Genomic DNA, 15,170 nt, shown 5'->3' with positions numbered 1-15,170 from the left:
ATCGTCCACCGTATCCCCCCAGCCACGCACCAGTGATGGGCCTGGGCTGCCACCCCGCTGTGAACTTGCGTCATCCTCGTCCCCCTCCACCTCCTCCTCCTCATCCTCCTCGTCCTCCAGTACAGTGCCTTGGCTGGCGACTTGTGAACCTGTCCTCTGCTGCTTAAACAAACCTCCCTCTGAGCCACTTCGAACAGACTGGCCCGAAAGTGTTAGAAACGAGCCCTCATCCTCCTCCTCCTCCTCCACCTGGGCCACCTCCTCTAACATCATTGCCCTAAGTGTTTTCTCAAGGAGACATAGAAGTGGTATTGTAACGCTGATAACAGTGTCATCGCCACTGGCCATGTTGGTGGAGTACTCGAAACAGCGCAGCAGGGCACACAGGTCTCGCATGGAGGCCCAATCATTGGTGGTGAAGTGGTGCTGTTCGGCAGTACGACTGACGCGAGCGTGCTGCAGCTGAAACTCCACTATGGCCTGCTGCTGCTCGCACAGTCTCTCCAGCATGTGCAAGGTGGAGTTCCACCGGGTGGGCACGTCGCATATGAGGCGGTGAGCGGGAAGGCCGAAGTTCCGCTGTAGCGCAGACAGGCGAGCAGCGGCAGGATGTGAACGGCGGAAGCGCGCACAGACGGCCCGCACTTTATGCAGCAGCTCTGACATGTTGGGGTAGTGGTGAATGAACCTCTGCACCACCAAGTTCAGCACATGCGCCAGGCAAGGGATGTGCGTCAAACCGGCTAGTCCCAGAGCTGCCACGAGATTTCGCCCATTATCGCATACCACCAGGCCTGGCTTGAGGCCCACCGGCAGAAACCACTCGTCGGTCTGTTGTTCAATACCCCGCCACAACTCCTTTGCGCTGTGGGGCCTGTCCCCCAAACATATGAGTTTCAGAATGGCCTGCTGACGTTTACCCCGGGCTGTGCTGAAGTTGGTGGTGAAGGTGTGTGGCTGACCGGATGAGCTGGTGGAAGCAGTGGAGGAGGAAGCCGAGTAGGAGGAGGAGGCTACAGGAGGCAGAGAATGATGCCCTGCGATCCTAGGGGGCGGAAGGACGTGCGCCAAGGAACTGTCCGCCGGGGGCCCAGCCGCCACTACATTCATCCAGTGTGCAGTTAGTGAGATATAGCGTCCCTGGCCGTGCTTACTGGTCCACGTATCTGTGGTTAGGTGGACCTTGCCACAAATGGCGTTGCGCAGTGCACACTTGATTTTATCGGACACTTGCATGTGCAAGGAAGGCACGGCTGTCTTGGAGAAGTAGTGGCGGCTGGGAACCACATACTGCGGGACAGCCATGGCCATCAGCTGTTTGAAGCTGTCTGTGTCCACCAGCCGGAATGACAGCATTTCAAAGGCCAGCAGTTTAGAAATGCTGGCATTCAGGCCAAGGGCTCGAGGGTGACTCGGGGGGAATTTGCGCTTCCTCTCTAAGGTTTGAGATATTGAGAGCTGAACGCTGCTGTGTGATATAGTGGAGACGCTAGTTGACGGTGGCGGTGGTGGTGGTGTCGGTGGCACATCCTCTGTTTGCTGCTCGGCAGGTGGCAACATTCCTCTCGAGGCGGAAGCCGAGGCAGCAGCGGTAGAGGGAGCAGGGGGAGCCTCAGCGAGTGCCTGGTTTTTAAGGTGTGTACCCCACTGCAGTTCATGCTTTGCATGTAGATGCCTGGTCATGCAGGTTGTGCTGAGGTTCAGAACGTTAATGCCTCGCCTCAGGCTCTGATGGCAGAGCGTGCAAGTCACTCGGGTCTTGTCGGTAGGACATTGTTTAAAGAAGTGCCATGCCAGGGAACTCTTTGAAGCTGCCTTTGTGGGGCTGGGTCCCTGTTGGCGATGTCCAGTAGCAGGCGAACTCTGGGGGCGGCGGCTCGTCTGCTTTGGCCCCCTGCTCCCTCTTTGGCTTCGCTGTTGTCTCGGTCTCACCACTACCTCTTCCTCTGAACTGTGAAAGTCATCGCCACGACCTTCAGTCCATGTGGGGTCTAAGACCTCATCGTCCTCTGCATCGTCTTCCACCCAGTCTCCCTCCCTGACCTCCTCCTGTTCAGTCTGCACACTGCAAAAAGACGCGGCAGTGGGCACCTGTGTTTCGTCATCATCAGAGAGTCGGTGACTCTGCTGTGGTGGTATTCCCATGTCCTCTTCATCTGGAGACATAAGTGGTTGTGCGTCAGTGCATGGTATGTCTTCCTCCACTGGGGAAGGGCTAGGTGGACGCCCCTGGGAAACCCTGGAAGCAGAGTCTTCAAACAGAAGAAGAGACTGCTGCATAACTTGTGGCTCAGACCGTTTCCCTGATATGCTTGGGGGTGATGTGACAGACTGATGGGCTTGGTTTTCAGGTGCCACCTGTGCGCTTTCCGCAGAAGACTGGGTGGAAGACCATGTGGTGAACGTGCTGGAAGCACTGTCGGCCACCCAATCGATTAATGCCTGTACCTGCTCAGGCCTTACCATCCTAAGAGCGGCATTGGGCCCCACGAGATATTGCGGTACATTCTGCCGGCTAGTTGAGGGAGTTCGTTCCCTACTGTGTGCGCCTGGGGCCGAACGGCCACGTCCTCTACCAGCAACAGAGGCTCCACGGACACCACCACGACCGCGTCCTCGTCCCTTAATAGTATTTTTCTTCATTGTTGCGATTCAACTCGCACCACAATGAAATATATTATTTTTTATAAGCAAAATCCCCTCACTGGAATACTTTCAGTCTTTTGACTGTATGGATTACAGATGGAATGACTGTTATATGTGAGTACCGCTTTCTTTGACAGATTCTAGTATGGGTACATATATGTTTTCCCAACCCCAGCACATTAGTTTGCTAATTCCAGATGTATGAAACGCAGGCCTAACTGTATCTAGTATATTGAACGCCAGATAAACTAACTTGGCCTTTTTTAAATAAAAAAAAAATTCCCTCACTGGAATACTTTCAGTCTTTTGACTGTATGGATTACAGATGGAATGACTGTTATATGTGAGTACCGCTTTCTTTGACAGATTCTAGTATGGGTACATATATGTTTTCCCAACCCCAGCACATTAGTTTGCTAATTCCAGATGTATGAAACGCAGGCCTAACTGTATCTAGTATATTGAACGCCAGATAAACTAACTTGGCCTTTTTTAAATAAAATAAAAATTCCCTCACTGGAATACTTTCAGTCTTTTGACTGTATGGATTACAGATGGAATGACTGTTATATGTGAGTACCGCTTTCTTTGACAGATTCTAGTATGGGTACATATATGTTTTCCCAACCCCAGCACATTAGTTTGCTAATTCCAGATGTATGAAACGCAGGCCTAACTGTATCTAGTATATTGAACGCCAGATAAACTAACTTGGCCTTTTTTAAATAAAAAAAATTCCCTCACTGGAATACTTTCAGTCTTTTGACTGTATGGATTACAGATGGAATGACTGTTATATGTGAGTACCGCTTTCTTTGACAGATTCTAGTATGGGTACATATATGTTTTCCCAACCCCAGCACATTAGTTTGCTAATTCCAGATGTATGAAACGCAGGCCTAACTGTATCTAGTATATTGAACGCCAGATAAACTAACTTGGCCTTTTTTAAATAAAAAAAAAATTCCCTCAATGGAATACTTTCAGTCTTTTGACTGTATGGATTACAGATGGAATGACTGTTATATGTGAGTACCGCTTTCTTTGACAGATTCTAGTATGGGTACATATATGTTTTCCCAACCCCAGCACATTAGTTTGCTAATTCCAGATGTATGAAACGCAGGCCTAACTGTATCTAGTATATTGAACGCCAGATAAACTAACTTGGCCTTTTTTAAATAAAAAAAAAATTCCCTCACTGGAATACTTTCAGTCTTTTGACTGTATGGATTACAGATGGAATGACTGTTATATGTGAGTACCGCTTTCTTTGACAGATTCTAGTATGGGTACATATATGTTTTCCCAACCCCAGCACATTAGTTTGCTAATTCCAGATGTATGAAACGCAGGCCTAACTGTATCTAGTATATTGAACGCCAGATAAACTAACTTGGCCTTTTTTAAATAAAAAAAATTCCCTCACTGGAATACTTTCAGTCTTTTGACTGTATGGATTACAGATGGAATGACTGTTATATGTGAGTACCGCTTTCTTTGACAGATTCTAGTATGGGTACATATATGTTTTCCCAACCCCAGCACATTAGTTTGCTAATTCCAGATGTATGAAACGCAGGCCTAACTGTATCTAGTATATTGAATGCCAGATAAACTAACTTGGCCTTTTTTAAATAAAAAAAATTCCCTCACTGGAATACTTTCAGTCTTTTGACTGTATGGATTACAGATGGAATGACTGTTATATGTGAGTACCGCTTTCTTTGACAGATTCTAGTATGGGTACATATATGTTTTCCCAACCCCAGCACATTAGTTTGCTAATTCCAGATGTATGAAACGCAGGCCTAACTGTATCTAGTATATTGAACGCCAGATAAACTAACTTGGCCTTTTTTAAATAAAAAAAATCCCCTCACTGGAATACTTTCAGTCTTTTGACTGTATGGATTACAGATGGAATGACTGTTATATGTGAGTACCGCTTTCTTTGACAGATTCTAGTATGGGTACATATATGTTTTCCCAACCCCAGCACATTAGTTTGCTAATTCCAGATGTATGAAACGCAGGCCTAACTGTATCTAGTATATTGAACGCCAGATAAACTAACTTGGCCTTTTTTAAATAAAAAAAATTCCCTCACTGGAATACTTTCAGTCTTTTGACTGTATGGATTACAGATGGAATGACTGTTATATGTGAGTACCGCTTTCTTTGACAGATTCTAGTATGGGTACATATATGTTTTCCCAACCCCAGCACATTAGTTTGCTAATTCCAGATGTATGAAACGCAGGCCTAACTGTATCTAGTATATTGAACGCCAGATAAACTAACTTGGCCTTTTTTAAATAAAAAAAATTCCCTCACTGGAATACTTTCAGTCTTTTGACTGTATGGATTACAGATGGAATGACTGTTATATGTGAGTACCGCTTTCTTTGACAGATTCTAGTATGGGTACATATATGTTTTCCCAACCCCAGCACATTAGTTTGCTAATTCCAGATGTATGAAACGCAGGCCTAACTGTATCTAGTATATTGAACGCCAGATAAACTAACTTGGCCTTTTTTAAATAAAAAAAATCCCCTCACTGGAATACTTTCAGTCTTTTGACTGTATGGATTACAGATGGAATGACTGTTATATGTGAGTACCGCTTTCTTTGACAGATTCTAGTATGGGTACATATATGTTTTCCCAACCCCAGCACATTAGTTTGCTAATTCCAGATGTATGAAACGCAGGCCTAACTGTATCTAGTATATTGAACGCCAGATAAACTAACTTGGCCTTTTTTAAATAAAAAAAAAATTCCCTCACTGGAATACTTTCAGTCTTTTGACTGTATGGATTACAGATGGAATGACTGTTATATGTGAGTACCGCTTTCTTTGACAGATTCTAGTATGGGTACATATATGTTTTCCCAACCCCAGCACATTAGTTTGCTAATTCCAGATGTATGAAACGCAGGCCTAACTGTATCTAGTATATTGAACGCCAGATAAACTAACTTGGCCTTTTTTAAATAAAAAAAATTCCCTCACTGGAATACTTTCAGTCTTTTGACTGTATGGATTACAGATGGAATGACTGTTATATGTGAGTACCGCTTTCTTTGACAGATTCTAGTATGGGTACATATATGTTTTCCCAACCCCAGCACATTAGTTTGCTAATTCCAGATGTATGAAACGCAGGCCTAACTGTATCTAGTATATTGAACGCCAGATAAACTAACTTGGCCTTTTTTAAATAAAAAAAAAATTCCCTCACTGGAATACTTTATGGCTTTTCACTGTATGGATTACAGGTGGACTGGTATTAGTAGGGGTGACACAAGCACACCCAAGTCCCTGATGTAGGATTTCTATGGCACAGACCACTATTACAAGTGATTAATGGACGTTGGGAGAGATTGTGCTGCAGCACTAGTCCCAAGATGGCCGCCGCCTATCAGCCCAGTAACATGTGCCACAAAATGGTCTGCACAACCTTTAAAAAAAATAGCCTTGGACTGTGCTGCTAAATCGCTATTGGTCTGAATCCCAGGTGTAGATGTCTGACTTGTTTGGAGCTTTGGAATGCACACTGTGGCAGCTTCTGCTGCAGCACTACAAGTCGCAAAATGGCGGCCGGCGGTCAGCCCAGGTACATGTGGATGGAAAAATCACTCTGGCCACTCTAAAAATAGCCAATCCCTATCAAAAAAGCAGCTCAGCTGCAGTTGTTCAGATGAATCACAGGTGGAGGAGAGAAATTTGCTTCCAGTTATTCAATTATCCCTGCCTATTCTCGCCCTAGCATCAGCTGCGTCTATCCCTGTTCTATTCACATCGGGAGTGAGCACGTCCCGACGTGCGCACAAGCTTATAAAGAGGCTGAGTCACATGCTGCACTTGGCCAATCACAGCCTTGCCAATAGTAGGCATGGCTGCGATGGCATCTTAGGGCAAGTAGTATGATGCATGTTGATTGGCTGCTTTGCAGCCTTTCAAAATGCGCCAAAATACATGCGGAACGACGAACCCGAACCCGAACTTTTACGAAAAAGTTCGGGTTCGGGTCCGTGTCACGAACACCCCAAAATTCGGTACGGACCCGAACTATGCTCGAACTGTTCGCTCAACACTAATTATCAGTCATGTTAGTGCTGCGTGTCTCTGCTTTCCGGAACGGGCTTGGCTCTCTTTCACTCAGCAGATTACCCGAACGGCTCCACTTGTGTGAAAGAGCCCTTAGTGTAAAGAAAATCTGACACCTCTTTGTAAAAATGGGGGGGCATTCCAAAGTTTGCACTGGGGCCCAGTCAGTTCTAGTTACGCCACTGGACACGCCCACCCTCTCTCCCTTCTGTTCGGGTTTTGGCTTTAAGAAAAGGTGGCAACCCTACCCGGCACCCAGACAGAGGAGAGAGTTCCCATAACAGAGATTCAGGCTTCATGTCAGCAGAGAATCAGGCTTCACGTCAGCCAAAACTGGAACAGGCCACTGTCATATATTTAGGCCCCGGCACCCAGACAGAGGAGAGAGGTCCCATAGCAGAGATTCAGGCTTCATGTTATAGCAGAGAATCAGGCTTCACGTCACCCAACACTAGAACAGGCCACTGTCAGATATTTTTAGGCCCCGGCACCCAGACAGAGGAGAGGTTCATTCAACTTTGGGTTGCCCCGCAATATAATGGTAAAATGAAAATAAAAATAGGATTGAATGAGGAAGTGCCCTGGAGTACAATAATATATGGTTAAGGGGAGGTAGTTAATGTCTAATCTGCACAAGGGAGGGACAGGTCCTGTGGTATCCATGCCTGGTTCATTTTTATGAACGTCAGCTTGTCCACATTGGCTGTAGACAGGCGGCTGCGTTTGTCTGTAATGACGCCCCCTGCCGTGCTGAATACACGTTCAGACAAAACGCTGGCTGCCGGGCAGGCCAGCACCTCCAAGGCATAAAAGGCTAGCTCTGGCCACGTGGACAATTTGGAGACCCAGAAGTTGAATGGGGCCGAACCATCAGTCAGTACGTGGAGGGGTGTGCACACGTACTGTTCCACCATGTTAGTGAAATGTTGCCTCCTGCTAACACGTTCCGTATCAGGTGGTGGTGCAGTTAGCTGTGGCGTGTTGACAAAACTTTTCCACATCTCTGCCATGCTAACCCTGCCCTCAGAGGAGCTGGCTGTGACACAGCTGCGTTGGCGACCTCTTGCTCCTCCTCTGCCTTCGGCTTCCACTTGTTCCCCTGTGACATTTGGGAATGCTCTCAGTAGCGCGTCTACCAATGTGCGCTTGTACTCGCGCATCTTCCTATCACGTTCCTGTGCAGGAAGTAAGGTGGGCACATTGTCTTTGTACCGTGGATCCAGCAGGGTGGCAACCCAGTAGTCCGCACACGTTAAAATGTGGGCAACTCTGCTGTCGTTGCGCAGGCACTGCAGCATGTAGTCGCTCTCGTGTGCCAGGCTGCCCAGAGGTAAGGACAAGCTGTCCTCTGTGGGAGGCGTATCGTCATCGTCCTGCGTTTCCCCCCAGCCACGCACCAGTGATGGGCCCGAGCTGCGTTGGGTGCCACCCAGCTGTGAACATGCTTCATCCTCATCCTCCTCCACCTCCTCCTCATCCTCGTCCTCCTCGTCCTCCAGTAGTGGGCCCTGGCTGGCCACATTTGTACCTGGCCTCTGCTGTTGCAAAAAACCTCTCTCTGAGTCACTTCTAAGAGACTGGCCTGAAAGTGCTAAAAATGACCCCTCTTCCTCCTCCTCCTCCTCCTCCTCCTGGGCCACCTCCTCTTCCATCATCGCCCTAAGTGTTTTCTCAAAGAGACATAGAAGTGGTATTGTAACGCTGATAACGGCGTCATCGCCACTGGCCATGTTGGTGGAGTACTCGAAATAGCGCAACAGGGCACACAGGTCTCGCATGGAGGCCCAGTCATTGGTGGTGAAGTGGTGTTGTTCCGCAGTGCGACTGACCCGTGCGTGCTGCAGCTGAAAATCCACTATGGCCTGCTTCTGCTTACACAGTCTGTCCAGCATGTGCAAGGTGGAGTTCCACCTGGTGGGCACGTCGCATGTGAGCGGGAAGGCCGAAGTTACGCTGTAGCGCAGACAGGCGAGCAGCGGCAGGATGTGAACGCCGGAAGTGCGCACAGACGGCCTGCACTTTATGCAGCAGCTCTGACATGTCGGGGTAGTTGTGAATGAACTTCTGCACCACCAAATTCAGCACATGCGCCAGGCAAGAGATGTGCGGCAATCCGGCTAGTCCCAGAGCTGCAACAAGATTTTGCCCATTATCGCACACCACCAGGCCTGGCTTGAGGCTCACTGGCAGCAACCACTCGTCGGTCTGTTGTTCTATACCCCGCCACAACTCCTGTGCGGTGTGGGGCCTGTCCCCCAAACATATGAGTTTCAGAATGGCCTGCTGACGTTTACCCCGGGCTGTGCTGAAGTTGGTGGTGAAGGTGTGTGGCTGACTGGATGAGCAGGTGGAAGAAGAGGAGGAGGAAGCCGAGTAGGAGGAGGAGGCAACAGAAGGCAAAGAATGTTGCCCTGCGATCCTTGGCGGCGGAAGGACGTGCGCCAAACAGCTCTCCGCCTGGGGCCCAGCCACCACTACATTTACCCAGTGTGCAGTTAGGGAGATATAGCGTCCCTGGCCGTGCTTACTGGTCCACGTATCTGTGGTTAGGTGGACCTTGCCACAGATGGCATTGCGCAGTGCACACTTGATTTTATCGAATACTTGGTTGTGCAGGGAAGGCACGGCTCTCTTGGAGAAGTAGTGGCGGCTGGGAATAACATACTGTGGGACAGCAAGCGACATGATCTGTTTGAAGCTGTTTGGGTCCACCAGCCTGAATGACAGCATTTCATAGGCCAGTAGTTTAGAAATGCTGGCATTCAGGGCCAGTGATCGAGGGTGGCTAGGTGGGAATTTACGCTTTCTCTCAAATGTTTGTGAGATGGAGAGCTGAACGCTGCCGTGTGACATGTTTGAGATGCTTGGTGACGGAGGTGGTGGTGTTGGTGGTACATCCCCTGTTTGCTGGGCGGCAGGTGCCAACGTTCCTCCAGAGGCGGAGGAAGAGGCCGAGGCGGCAGCAGCAGAAGAGGTAGCAGGGGGAGCCTGAGTGAGTTCCTTGTTTTTAAGGTGTTTACTCAACTGCAGTTCATGCTTTGCATGCAGGTGCCTGGTCATGCAGGTTGTGCTAAGGTTCAGAACGTTAATGCCTCGCTTCAGGCTCTGATGGCACAGCGTGCAAACCACTCGGGTCTTGTTGTCAGCACATTGTTTGAAGAAGTGCCATGCCAGGGAACTCCTTGAAGCTGCCTTTGAGGTGCTCGGTCCCAGATGGCGGCGGTCAGTAGCAGGCGGAGTCTCTTGGAAGCGGGTGTTCTGCTTTTGCCCACTGCTCCCTCTTTTGCTACGCTGTTGGCTCGGTCTCACCACTGCCTCTTCCTCCGAACTGTTAAAGTCAGTGGCACGACCTTCATTCCATGTGGGGTCTAGGACCTCATCGTCCCCTGCATCGTCTTCCACCCAGTCTTCCTCCCTGACCTCCTGTTCAGTCTGCACACTGCAGAAAGACGCAGCAGTTGGCACCTGTGTTTCGTCATCATCAGAGACGTGCTGAGGTGGTATTCCCATGTCCTCATCATCAGGAAACATAAGTGGTTGTGCGTCAGTGCATTCTATGTCTTCCACCGCTGGGGAAGGGCCAGGTGGGGAAACCCTGCCAGCAGAGTCTTCAAACAGCATAAGAGACTGCTGCATAACTTGAGGCTCAGACAGTTTCCCTGATATGCATGGGGGTGATGTGACAGACAGATGGGCTTGGTTTTTATGCGCCATCTGTGCGCTTTCTGCAGAAGACTGGGTGGGAGATAATGTGAACGTGCTGGATCCACTGTCGGTCACCCAATTGACTAATGCCTGTACCTGCTCAGGCCTTACCATCCTTAGAACGGCATTGGGCCCCACCAAATATCGCTGTAAATTCTGGCGGCTACTGGGACCTGAGGTAGTTGGTTCACTACGACATGTGGCTGTGGCAGAACGGCCACGTCCTCTCCCAGCACCAGAGGGTCCACTAACACCACCACGACCATGTCCGCGTCCCTTACTAGATGTTTTCCTCATTTTTACTGTTCACCACAATAAGAAAAAAAAATTTTGGCCCAATGTATTGAATTCAAATTCAGGCCTTTTTTTTACAGACACCTAACACTATCTGGCTATCTATTTAGGTACCGTATTACACTAATACAGGCACAGCAGTAATGACAGATTTAGCTGAATATAAATTGTAGGCCTAGTATTTAGGCCCTGGATGACAGGTATACGTTTACGGACAGAATTAGACTTGGAAATGCACGGTATCGTGTGAAGTTATTGAGGATGACCCTATCCGCACCTTTAATCTAATATACCCTTTTATGGATAGATTTAAAGTAGGCCTGATACAGCAGAAACCACTGATTTAGGGAATTGCTAAGTTGGGAATTGTATTTCAACCCAGAACAAAAACTGTGCTTTGGCGGACACTAAATGAATTGACCAGCCTCAGCAATAAACACAGATTTAGCTGAATATAAATTTTAGGCCTATTATTTAGGCGCTGGGTGACAGGTATACGTTTACGGACAGATTTAAACTTGTAAATGCACGGTAGCGTGTTAAGTTATTGAGGATGACACTATCCGCAACTTAAATCTAATATACCCTTTTATGAATCGATTTAAACTTGGCCTGATACAGCAGAAACCACTGATTTAGGGAATTGCTAACTTGGGAATTGTATTTCAACCCAGAATAAAAATATATCCTTTGCCAGACAGCAGTCAGTATTACAATTGGCTAGCCACAGCTGAAACACCAGATTTAGGGTACTTCTATTTTGGCATTTGTATTTCACCCCTCAATAAAATAGCAAGCACAGCCAAGCCCCTGATGTAGGATATAGCAAAAAAATAACCACACTATTGATGGTTAAATGGACTTGGTGGCAGCTTGTGCTGGCGCACCACAAGACACAAAATGGCTGCCGATCATCCAAGAAAAAAGTGACATAAAAACGCTCTGGGCAGCCTAAAAACAGTGAGCAATTAAATAGCAGCAGTTCAATGATCCACAGCTGTAGATCGATCACTGAATTAAGTGTTTTTGCTGAGTTAATCACTGCCTAATCTTGCCCTAACAGCAGCTGCAACCTCTCCGTACACTGATCAGAGCAGAGTGACGTGCGGCGCTACGTGACTCCAGCTTAAATAGAGGCTGGGCCACATGCTGCACTGGCCAATCACAGCCATGCCAATAGTAGGCATGGCTGTGATGGCCTCTTGGGGCAAGTAGTATGACGCTTGTTGTTTGGCTGCTTTGCAGCCTTTCAAAAAGCGCCAAGAAAGCGACGAACACCGAACCCAGACTTTTACGAAAATGTTCGGGGGTCTGGGTCCGTGTCACGGTCACCCGAAAAATCGGTACGAACCCGAACTATACAGTTCGGGTTCGCTCATCCCTAGTCCTGTTGCAACACCCATCTTCTGTTGAGCTTCAGCTGGTTGATAGATGGCCTTAAGTTCTCCTGCAAAATGTCTTGATAAACTTGTGAATTCATTTTTCCTTCGATGATAGCAATCCGTCCAGGCCTTAACGCAGCAAAGCAGCCCCAAACCATGATGCCCCCACCACCATACTTCACAGTTGGGATGAGGTTTTGATGTTGGTGTGCTGTGCCTCTTTTTCTTCACACATAGTGTTGTGTGTTTCTTCCAAACAACTTAACTTTGGTTTCATCTGTCCACAGAATATTTTGCCAGTACTGCTGTGGAACATCCAGGTGCTCTTGTGCAAACTGTAAACGTGCAGCAATGGGTTTTTTTGGACAGCAGTGGCTTCCTCTGTGGTACCCTCCTATGAAATGCATTCTTGTTTAGTGTTTTACGTATCATAGATTCGCTAACAGGGATTTTAGCATATGCCAGAGACTTTTATAAGTCTTTAGCTGACACTCTAGGAATTTTCTTCACCTCATTGAGCAGTCTGTGCTGTGCTCTTGCAGTCATCTTTACAGGACGGCCACTCCTAGGGAGAGTAGCAGCAGAGCTTAACTTTCTCCATTTATTGACAATTTGTCTTACCATGGACTGATGAACAACAAGGCTTTTGGAGATACTTTAATAACCCTTTCCAGCTTTATGGAAGTCAACAATTCTTAATCATAGATCTTCTGAGAGCTCTTTTGTGCGAGGCATCATTCACATCAGGCAATGCTTCTTGTGAAAAGCAAACCCAGAACTGGTGTGTGTTTTTTATAGGGCAGGGCAGCTGTAACCAACACCTCCAATCTCATGTCATTGATTGGACTCCAGTTGGCTGACACCTCACTCCAATTAGCGCTTGGAGATGTCATTAGTCTAGGGGTTCACATACTTTTTCCACCTGCACTGTGAATGTTTACATGGTGTGTTCAATAAACTTGAAACTTGGTAACATTTAATTCTTTGTGTGTTATTAGTTTAAGCAGACTGTGATTGTCTATTGCTGTGACTTAGATGAAGATCAGATCACATTTTATGACCAATATGTGCAGAAATCAATATAATTCCAAAGGGTTCACATACTTTTTCTTGCAACTGTATATATATATATATATATATATTCTGTAGATTATTTATTATATTATCTATAGATTATTTTTGTAGATAACACAGGATCCATCATTCCCAATAGGTGATATTACAGCCTGTCTACTCCCTCTTAACATCTGCACAGGTCACAGAGCATGCCTAGAAAAGTCTTCCATAAAAGTCAAAGTGTCCCCTCAAGTCTATTATATTTATGGCTCATATGACTGTCCTCAAAGAACAGGAAGTATTGACATATTTTAGGCCTAGTGGCCAGTGTATGATTTTTTTAAAACATAGATAGGAACCTGAAATAAATTAATAAAATAAAAAATCACACGATTTCTAAGAAAATATATTTTCAATAAATAATAAATATTTAAACTGTAATGCCTGTAGGTAGGGACAGACATGGATAGTGAGCCCTGACCTACAACCCAGCCCACTTTTCCTACCTACTTGCAATACAAGCCAAAGGTAGCAAGACTGCAACTGGTCAACAGTCTCTGTGCTACTTATGTGCAAAAACAGATGAACACCAAGAGACAAAACAACACTAAAACAGGGTCATATGTAAATGGGTCAGAACCAGACAGGCTATGCAGTACCGAACAAGAGACAGAGAGTGGTCTTAAGACAACCCAAGATAAAAACCAGACAGACAACGCAGTACCAAACGAGATACAGAGTGGTTCGAAGACAACCCGGGGTCAGAGGAACCAGCAATCCGATAAGCACAGGAACCAGGAACACAGCTAGGGAGTCATAAACTGGTATCAGTGGCACTGGTGTATGGACAGGAAGGGGTTTAAATAGAGAACCGAGTTCATAATCAGAGCCTGATTCGTCATGACTCGGCGTTCCATTAGTCAGAAACACTAGCACATAGGAATAGAGAAGCTGAGCAATCAGCCGACTGCTAATCTCCTCCCGAACATGCTTGCTATGGAGAGGGACAGAGAATTGCATTCTGTTGCTAAGGATGCTGTTGCGGCCCCAGGGGGCATAGCTTAGCAGCACCTCTCCCCCTGCGTGGCCACGATGAAGCCAGATATCGTGCCACTGAAACCCGGACAGGTGAGTTTGTGACATAAACAATAGTTAATCTTTTAATAATTACACAATAACATTTAATACACTATAAATGCCCATATTGGAACTATGCAGTTTACATTTATTACCACTAAAGACAATAGACCTGCCATACTTAAAGGGATTGTCCCAAGATAGTCCTTTATCTCCTTAAACTTTTTATAATGATATCATATCTTCCATGTCATCTTTTCCAGACACTTTGCTACCATCTTCCCGTCAGAGCTGCGTGCCCAGCATCCTGAACACATCTGCTTACAATTGGAGGGAGCTCAAGGTGAAAGCAATGTGAAAATATCTCTAACGTTGAATGACAAGGAGACCATCCTCATAGAAAAAGACTTCCATGAAGAGAACATATTCACTTGTCCTGACTTTCAGGTAAAAGTTAACTTTGATAGGTCATTGTGGGTAACAAGGACATTTCCTCTCTTGCACAATTATATATATATAGTTAAGGCTGCGTGCAGCCTGTAATTGTGGGAGGGGCCAGGTCCCCCTTCTTAAACCCCCTCGTCCAGCTCACATCACCGCGCCCGCCGACTCGTACTTCCTGTGACTCACGTCACTTCCGGTAAGCACGCCTCCCCAGGTAAGTATTACCGCACGCCGCACGCCTCCCGCCTGGTGTCTCCGGTCCGTCCGACATCAGGACCGAGGTCGGCCGCTGGCCCGCTCCCTCTCACCGCTTCCGGCCACCGCGAGCTCCCTTCACCGCCGTCATGTCGCGTCCGTCCTCTCGCGAGAGGTCGGGCGCATGCGCAGCCGGCTACCGGTCCCAGCTCCCGGCTGCCGCATTGAGCCCTGTACGACTGGCCGTAAGGGG

General features: G+C 47.2%; 1 pseudogene; it reads left to right on the top strand.

Annotated features, from left to right (window-relative positions):
- The window catches only part of LOC121005492, a 239,421-nt pseudogene that overhangs the window by 24,997 nt on the left and 199,254 nt on the right, over positions 1 to 15,170 (top strand).

Source organism: Bufo bufo, chromosome 6 (genome assembly GCF_905171765.1).
Source record: "Bufo bufo chromosome 6, aBufBuf1.1, whole genome shotgun sequence".
Lineage (NCBI taxonomy): Eukaryota > Metazoa > Chordata > Amphibia > Anura > Bufonidae > Bufo > Bufo bufo.
This window is presented reverse-complemented; position numbering and strand designations above follow the sequence as displayed.